This window comes from Cupressus sempervirens, chromosome 8, assembly GCF_028749045.1.
Source record: "Cupressus sempervirens isolate cs-2001-9-10 chromosome 8, ASM2874904v1, whole genome shotgun sequence".
Lineage (NCBI taxonomy): Eukaryota > Viridiplantae > Streptophyta > Pinopsida > Cupressales > Cupressaceae > Cupressus > Cupressus sempervirens.
Genome location: NC_143125.1, coordinates 583,429,389 through 583,439,168, shown reverse-complemented (window position 1 = coordinate 583,439,168; position 9,780 = coordinate 583,429,389). Strand labels below are relative to the sequence as shown.

General features: G+C 36.0%; 1 pseudogene; it reads right to left on the bottom strand.

Moving 5' to 3' along the window:
• Positions 1 to 1,141: 1,141 nt before the first annotated feature.
• Positions 1,142 to 4,666, bottom strand: LOC149543777 (uncharacterized; annotated as a pseudogene).
• Positions 4,667 to 9,780: the final 5,114 nt, after the last annotated feature.

The following is a 9,780-nucleotide window of genomic DNA, read 5'->3' as shown; positions in this document are numbered from 1 at the left end:
AATGTATTGTTCATTGTTGAATGCTTTCAAGAGCATATGAAGTTGTCAAAGATAATTCTCTCTATTATGCATATTGTCCATGTAAAGAAATTATAAAGTACTATTCGTGCATGCCTATTTGTAAAAGATATTTATTTTACTCATTTATGTACTTGGAAAAGATATCTCTAGGGAAACAATGCAAAAGTAAACCAATATGTAATTTATTATTAAAAGCAAAATGTCAGTGATGGAAAAAAAATGCTAGTTGATAAGTTATGAATTTAATGTGTTAATATTATTTCATATTGTAAAAGAAAGAAAAATGTCTCTTTCTCTACTTTGTTTTTTTATAATTGTAATTCCTAGATCATGTTAATTAAAATGAACTATGAATTGTATCTCATATAGATTTAAGTAATAATCTTGCACAAAACTTAATTAAATTGTGAAGTTTTAGTAATATTTTTTTCTATTTATTTTATTTTTATTTTTAAATTTGATTTAAGTTTTACTTTTTAAATTACTTTACTTTTTTCTTTAAATTTTGATTTTGATTTTATAGAATTTATTTAGCCAATAACATATTTCTGAAAGGATTTCTATTCTTTTTAGATATTTCTATTTCTTCTATTGATTTTTCATAATAATTATTTTTTTGTTTGAAATTTATTCTAAATGATTATTTTATTTACAAATGATATATTGAATTTTAATAAATAATATTTATTAATCTATTTTTTAATAAAAAAATTATATTATCTAATATATTTTTAAAATTAATATTTTATCAAAACAAATGTACAACTACTAATTTGAATAATAATAAGTTCTATATCTTAGAAAACGTGTTAGATACGAATATATGTATTAATGTTTATTATGCCAAGAGAACACAAAATTAATGTAGAAGGCAAAATTGAAGTATTTGCAACGTTGTGGGTAATTTGATTTACACAAAATGTGCTGGTTGAAAAGCACAGTATGTATTTTCAGACCACGTGCGCAACGAATTGATCTACGCGAGGTTCTTTAAGACATTGTTCCGGGCAACTGCTTGTCTAATTGTTTAGTCTAATTAGTATAATAAATAATAAATTTATTAACAAGGCAATGCATTATACTAACAATTAATAATTAGAAGTAAGTGGTGAGAAATATCTGTAATTAAAATATGTATATTCTTTCTCAAAATTCTAATCTTATATATAGATAGCTTCTGCATACATAGTTTGAAGATGCAAATGATGCTGCTACAATACTCTTCTTCTACAATATTGAAAGGGATTTGCCAAAAGTTTTGAAAAGTCTTCCTACTGCTACAAAATCTAGATTTAGAAATGCATCTCCTGTTGTATTGTTCATGAAGTAGAAGCACTATCTATGATTTGGCTTTGGGTAAACTTTTAACTCCTTGAAAACAAATCACAAAAGCTAACAGCAGCTTCATCCACTATGTTGACATATCTTCTTCGCCACGCTTTCCTTGCACAAACAAGAGCAAACAATCCCCAAAATCCAACAGCAAAGGAAGCCATACAGCTAACATACCAATACCAGGGATCCTCTGTTCCGTCTTCACCTTCATCATTCTCATTTTTTACAGCTGGAACGATGCTTGCTGATCCTGGGCATCTGTTACCAAGTGGAAAGCCACAAAGGCAGGGGTTTCCATAGAAATGGGCAGCATCAAATGTGGAGAACTGACCATTCGTTGGAATCTTGCCACAAAGCTTGTTGTTAGAGACGATTAAAACAGCTAAGAAGTGAAGTCCTTGAATTTCAATTGGAATCTTGCCTCGCAGATTATTATAGGAAAGGTCCAGTGATTCTATTAGCTCTAGCATTCCCAATGTATGGGGAATTTCTCCGCTTAGATTGTTCCTGGAGATATTGAGGATTCGTAGACCATTAAGTGCACCAATCGCTGAAGGAATCATACCTGACAACTGATTTCCAGAGAGGTCAATACATCTTACAAGTAACAAAATGGAATCCACATATACCAACTTGGTTTCTTTGTTGGTGACTGAGATCTCTTCCTTGTAATAAGCAGGTGTGCCATTTTTAGATTCTACTGTGGAGCTTCCAACTTCAGCCATTCCTGGGGCTAACTTCTTTATCTCCGGTGGGATGAATCCAGTCAAACTATTTTGTGACAAATCTAAAACATGAAGATGATTGAGATTGGCCAATTGAGGTGGAATAGATCCTGTAAACATGTTTTTACTCAATACAAGTATCATCAGCAGAGACAATTTTGATAGCCAAGTTGGCAACTCTCCAGACAAGAAATTAGTTCCGGCATCTACGATTTGTAAATTAGAACAGTTGGAAAGACCCAGTGGCAATTTTCCCCTTAGCATGATGTCATTTAGATGCAGTGTCTGGAGTTGGTACAACCTTCCCATTGTGGATGGTATCTCCCCTTCCAAACCAGTATTTGCCAGGTTCAATCTTGTTAAAACTGAACAATTGGTTATGCTGGATGGTATCTTTCCAGATAATCTGTTATTTGAGAGACCTAAAACCAGGATTTTAGGAACGAGCATGCCAATTTGGCCTAGGATAACTCCGGTGAAGCCATTGTGAGAAAGGTCCAAAACTTGCAGGGACGGGGAGGGCAAGGGAAGAGGACCACTCAACCTGTTATTACTCAGATCTAGGGTTAACAACATTGTATTCAAAATTGGAGGAAGAAGGCCTTGTAAGTTATTGTATGATAAATTAAGATTGTTGCCAATTTTGAGATCCCAAAGCCAGGACGGAATGCTTCCAACAAGACTATTGTTAGAGAGATCCAAACCTAGTAACCTATGCTATGTTGAGAGAAATATAGGGATTGAACCTCTAATGTTACAAGAAGACAAACCTAATACTTGAAACTGGATTTTGGGTACCCAATGAGGGTTGAGATAAACAGTCAAGTGATTGTAGGATAAATAAAGGCGAACAAGGTCGGAGGAATTGTTAAAAACCTGAAGAGAGAAATTGCCTTGTAGACTGTTAGAACTGAGATCAATCCGTTGTATGTGTGACAGATGTCGTAAAGAAGTAGGAATGGCACCTTTTAACTGATTAGATTGCAGATAAAGTTCAAGGAGTGGTGTATGTCCACCAGACCAGTAAGGTATGTTGCCAATCAATTGATTGTAGGACAGATCCAGAGTTGTCAACATAGAAAGCCGATGAAGTGAGGGAGGAATTTGTCCTGTCAGAAAGTTATTCTAGAGTATGAGTTTCTCAAGGAGAGTCAGATTGCCAACAGAGGCAGGAATGGGCCCATTAATTTCTGTCTCTACAACCGTAAGAAGTGTGAGCGAGGATAAATTTCCAACGGAAGGCGGTATATTTCCTCTTATATTCCACCCTGATAGAGTAAATAGAGTTAGGTGTGACCACCCGCTCCCTAAAATTTCATTGATATCACCACTTAGGAATTCATTGCAAGCCATTCGCAGGTATTTCAAATGAGGCGAAGTGGAGAGAGTGAGGGGGAATGGACCACTCAAATTGCAGCTATAAAAACTAAGCCATTCTAAACTAGTCATGTTTCCTAACCACACAGGAAGCGGGGATGAAAAGTTGTTGCCATGAAAGTCAAGATGTGTGAGAGATGTGAGGTTAAGAATAGAAGTGAGAATTGGGCCTGAAATTTGACAGTTACTCATGTCAAGGATTTGCAAATTATGAAGTGCAGAGATGTAATTCCCCAAGTCTTTACCACTGCTATTTAGGATCACATACTTCAACGATAAATATTGTAAATTTGGCAGACTCTGTGCCCACTCTAAACTTGACCAACATTTGAATTCATTCTTCTTTGTCATGGAAATATTCAAATATTGGAGGTTGGAGAGATTCCCCAGCTGCAATGGAATCTCACCTTCAAAATAATTGTTGCCCATGTCGAGATGCTTGAGTTCTCTGAGTGCTGATATACCTGGATCCAAAACACCAGCGAAGTAATGAAGCTATAATCTCATTGACTGTGCACTAAAGTTATTGTCTACAACTTTTGAAGGAGTGAATTGAGTAGATATTTGCAACATAAACTCTTTGAATTGAGTTACTTTCATCATGGGAATGATAAAAGTAAGGAGAGCAGAGTACCCCAATTGTTAATATACATGATTTCCTAAAAGAGAAGAAGTGTGTATCCCAAAGAATGTAGGGTTAAAGATTAATCTCTATTAGTCGGCTACGAAACCATTTCAAATATCCCGTCTTCTTTTAAATTAAATGTTTGACCTTATAATCATATTGATGTGAAAATCTAATGATTTAAACTAGAATCGGTGTTTAACATTAATTGCTCCAAAAAACTTCAAAATAGCTGCAGGTATAACACCAGTAAAACCATTGGAGCTCATATCCAGATATTCTAATTGCTTTAACTCGAACAAAGGAGTGATAGTCTGACTTGATGCATTTTTAAGGGTCAAATTTGAGAGGCGCAGTTGGGTGACATGAGATGTGAGATTGCTGCATTCAACTCCATTCCATTCACAACAATTAAACCCCTTCCATGAAGGAAATAAACCCCCAACCCCAGCGTTGAAGCTTAGCAGAATAAACCTTTCCTGAGGTAGGCATTGAATATTGTTACAATTGCAACATATGATAACACTGCTCCAGCTCATCAAAAGCAACACCCATCTGTATTTCTCCATCCTAACAATTTCCAATCAGCTGCCAAATATAACAAACATTGAATGAAAGGAATGATAAAATAAGATAACTGCAAACGTAGAAACTACAGAAGACTGAAATCGGGCTCTGCATCGAGCAATAAGAGATGAGATTGCAATGTTTTAGAAACACACAAGTACTGAAAATTCCAAGAAAATGACAAGGTGGCAATTTTTTTCCAACACGAACAAAAAGCCTTCTTGATGGTAAGCAAATAACTTTATCTTGTATGTTGTACAACTGTATTAAAATTGAGCATAATATTCAAAAGCAAAGAACCGGATTCAAATACAGTCTTTTGTGGGTTTTACCTTGAAATTCGACACTCTTTAGTTTGACACTCTTTCTTCCTTTCCACTAGAATTTGATGTGAAAAGGAGAGGTTCACATGCACTATGATTCTCATTTAAACTATTGTTCAAGTTTACTTTGGTCAAGGTCAAGTCTATCAATCTATCAAGTTGCACATGTTTCCCAATGGAATTAGAGATTCCCTTGAAATTTTGTTCAAATTTTGTCAATAGCATACTATTATCCCAACAATTCAATCAGATGGACTACATGGAAGAAATCGTCTAAATCTGATATGGGAATATAAATTATTACTCATATTTGTTCAAATGATGCAGTACTATATGTTCAATTATTTTTCAGAATTAAAATGGATAGATAAAACTTTATTGTTATTATTATTGTAAGAATTTGGCTTAGGCCAAAATTCACCCAAGAACTAAAGAACTCAACACAAGCACACAGTAGACCAAAATAGATAGAGTATGATCAGAATGATGATATTCATTCAATAATTGGTTAAGAGCACACTAGGAGTGCCTGAATATAAAGGCCTTAAGAGAGCTTCTAGAATGCATAGAAGTCAGCATCATGATATGTCATACAACCAGGCACATGTCCACCAAATACGGGCTATCCTCCATTGAGCACGGGATTAAGTGCGATGATGTGAGGATAAGCCTACAGTGGTGTAGCATGCAAATCAGTGGTGTAGACAACATGTGCTTAATGAGGAGTGCGGATAACTGTGTTGTCATCATGACAACTCAATGAATGATGCATACTCTTGTGTTGTAGACACCATGTACATAATTAGAGTTGCGTAACTCAATGAGAGTTCACAAACTCCTAAGTGTCTCACCTAAAATAATAATAAAATAATACAAAATAATTAAATAATGCATTAACCTAAATAAACTTAAGTGTAATAAGTAAAATACTTATTTACACCAACACCCCCCCTTAAGTGCAACTTAGGGGAATGCCCTTAAGCTTACGAAATCTAGGATGATATGCAGAATGGGTCCTGGCTACTAGGCCATGTTAGGGACCCATGTACATAATGATATGCAATCTCCCATAAAGTGGGGAAAGAGCAAAAACCTCATGGGAAAAATCCTCCCCCAAAAAGAGAGATAAATAAGATGCATGGATGGATGGAGTAATCAAGACCCCCCATTATGACATACATCCATCATATACATAAAAGAATGATGAAAAGAGGAAGAGAGACAGGATAGGCTCCCCCCCCCCTAAAGAAGAATGCCAAACAGTGACTGCTCCGATGAAAAAGTTGATCCAAGATTGCAAAATGGTGTTCCTCCCCTTAGGAAGAAACAAGTCCAAAGGTACAAATGAGACACTTCCACTGTGTGTGTGGAAAGAATCCCATGGATAAGTGATGTCTCTAAAACCTGCTCAATTGGCTAAAGAACCTGTCCCAAAGAACTATATATCTCTGCAACTGATGAAGAACCCTGCTACAACTGTTGATCATAAGTATCCACAATCACTTCAACCTATAAGGATTGATCATGTAGAGAATGAACAAGAGAGTCAGATGGAGCTCTTGTGACAACTGAAGAAGGTAATTCTGCATCAAGAAGAAGAGGTAGATCATGAATACTATCTCCCAAATTTATCACTGAACCTATATTTGGAAGACTAGATGTACCCTGCTATTTTGGACCTATCACTATGGCTATGTATGCATGTGGACTAAACTGATGAAGTGACCTCTCACTACAACTATCAATAGAACCCCACATGTTTGAAGCTGTTGAAGCACTATCACTGAAATCACTATCAGTTTCTACACTGTATGATGTGTGAAGAGGAGCAGAGGACAAGCTTGGAGAACTTTCCTCAAAATGTACATCCTTCTCCAAAAATATCTGATGTGTCTTAGGATCTAGAAGTCTATATGCCTTCACATTGTTTTCATAACCAATGAAAGTACAAGGCCGAGATGATTGTGCCTTGCATCCCTTGGAAGATCTCTTTGCCCATGCAGGACAACCAAAGACTTTGAAGTGTGTCACAATAGGTTTTCTAATGCACCATACCTCAAAAGGAGTTTTCCCATCTAAGGCTGGATGAGGAGAACGATTAAGAATGTGAGTGGCACTAGAGATTGCTTCGACTTCTAATGATGGATCAAGAGACTTGGCATGAATCATGTAACTTGCCATAGATTTGAGAGTTCGAATCCTCAAAGCTACAACATCTGTCTTATGTGGACTGAATGCTAGTAGAGTTTGAAGATCAATTTCCTCATGTCTACAAAAGTCCATAAGTCTATTGTTCACATCCATGTTTCCACTATCCATGCGGAGTACTTTGATGGCTTTCCTAGATTTTAATTCTACATGAGTCTTGAAGTCTAGAAACTTGTCCAATACTTCATTCGTACTATGCAGAAAGTAGACCCAAGTGAACCTTGAAAAGTCATCAACAAAGGTAAGTATGTAGCGACCCTGTCTGAATGCAAAAGGACCTACTAATACCATGTGAATGATCTATAGAACACTAGTTGCTCTTGAAGACTTCCCTCTTTGTAACTTCCCCTTTGGATGCATATCCACTGAATTTTTTGAATGTTCACCCTTAGAAAAGTTGATTTGAGGTAGACCTTTCACCATTTGGTATGTGCAAAGTTGCTAAAGGTAGCGGTAGTCAAGATGAACATACCGCTCATGCCATAATTGCATGTTTGAATTGGATTGAGATAACAAGGTCTTTGATAGAGACTTGGGTACAAAATGAGAGAAAGAGTACAACCTCTTGTGATCATTCATTTTCCCCACTGCAACCAAGGAATCACCTTTAAGACTGTGCACCCGAACCAAGTCTGGAATGAACTCAACTCTATGTCCATCTCCAAGGTGAGTGATTTGGTAGATTGATAGGAGATTCGAACTTAGGTTTGGAACATAGAGAACCTCTTGAAACTCTCCATTTTCCATCTCCACATTTCCTTTTCCTTCAACTTCCATTTTGCTATCATTCCCCATGAAGATGTGTAGTACCTTAGACTGCTTCATTGAAGAAAAATCCTCCTTTGAAGAACCCGTGTGATATGAGGCACCTGAGTCAAATATCCATTCCTTTGAAGAGTTCTAATTAGCCATGAGTGCTTGCCCTTTGCCCTTCTGAATATGAAGATGACCCTTTGTCCTTATAAGCATTAGGCAATGGAACATTATGTTTCTTCATGATGTTGGTCAATTCATCAATCTTTTTGAGATAACACTCATGCTCTTCATGACCCGATTCTCTTGCAATAAGTGCACTTCTTTTTCTCTTTATTGTTGTTGTCCCCTTTCTTGTTGGAATTCGAGAACTTGTCTTGTTGATTGGATTGTGGTGTTGTCTTTTCTGCATCCTCAAATTTATCTTTCTTCCACTTCTTCTTACCCTTTCCTTTATTTGAAGATTGTCCAACTGAATGTTGAGAACCCTCATTGTTGGCCATCAATGCTTCAGACTGAGGTGTTTTGAGAATCCCCATTGATTTCAAATTCTTTTCTTCATCATCCAATAGTTTTGCATATTCATCAAAAGTAACTTTCTTGTAGGTAAACCCTAAGGTAGTCTTTGAGGTGTTAAAAGAAGATAAAATGTGGAATACTTTGATGGCAGCTTGTTATGGATGAGATAGATCAGTCTGTCATCTTTTATAGAACTCCCACAATTAGTAAGCTTTGTCCTTAGTTCATTCACCTTGATGATGAAATCCTAGATTGAATCATATGACTTAGGATCTAAGGATACAAGCTCATCTTCAATTTTGAATACATCCTCTTCAGACACTTTACCATATAGGCTTTTGAGGGTATCCCAAGCTTCCTTGGATGTAGAACACTTCTTGATTTGATACATGATCTTATCATCTACCCCCAAACATACATCACCTAGGGCTTTCCTATCCACTGCTACCAAATTCGAAATATCACTTGTGAACACATTATCACCTGTTGGTTTAGGAAGAGTACCATCTACATATTGTGAAACTCTATTATGCATTAAGTGATACAACATTTTGATTGACCAAGAAGCATAGTTATGAGGAGTCAATTTAGAAAACTTAAAGTTGCCCATAATGCAAAAAATGAAAGAAAAGTGTAGAAAAGAGAGAACACAACACCAAGAACACCCCCACTTTTCACTAAATCAAGAAACCCTCCCAAAATAGATGCTTTGGGCACTTTATCAATAGTGCGATTACAATGGGTCACTTGCCAATTTTGGCCTTCGTTGACTTCTGATTTTGCTTGTTACAACTTCTTAATAGAGTACAAATTTGAAACTTTACAATGTGCTATAATTCTAAAACATTACAAAGAAAAGAAAGGTCCTATTGCTGAAAGTGACAATTTTTTCCACACAATAGTACAATCTGATGCCAGATCTAGAAAGTAGATGAATAAATACACACTTTCAAAAAAAATGGAACCTATTTTCAACTCTAGATGTGCTCGTACAGAGCGTTTGAAGTTGCAAAATGCAAGATTATGCAAGTACAATCGCCAAAAAATGCAATTTCTGAACAATCCTTGTACCAAAACCAAAAAATAGTTGCACCACTAAAAAATTTAAGAAATTCTACCTAATTTGGAAAAAAAATTACACCTGATTTGTAGTCCGAAATTACAAGTTATAGCCTCTTGAAGTCGAACTGCAAAAACCAAAATCAATTTGGAGAGAGGTTGTATCAGCGAACCAAAGGGTTAAATTTTATGGTCATATGGTCATCACAGCAGTTGTAATTAGCCTATTTTGATGTCCAGATGGGCATCAATTTTAAGCTCTTAGATA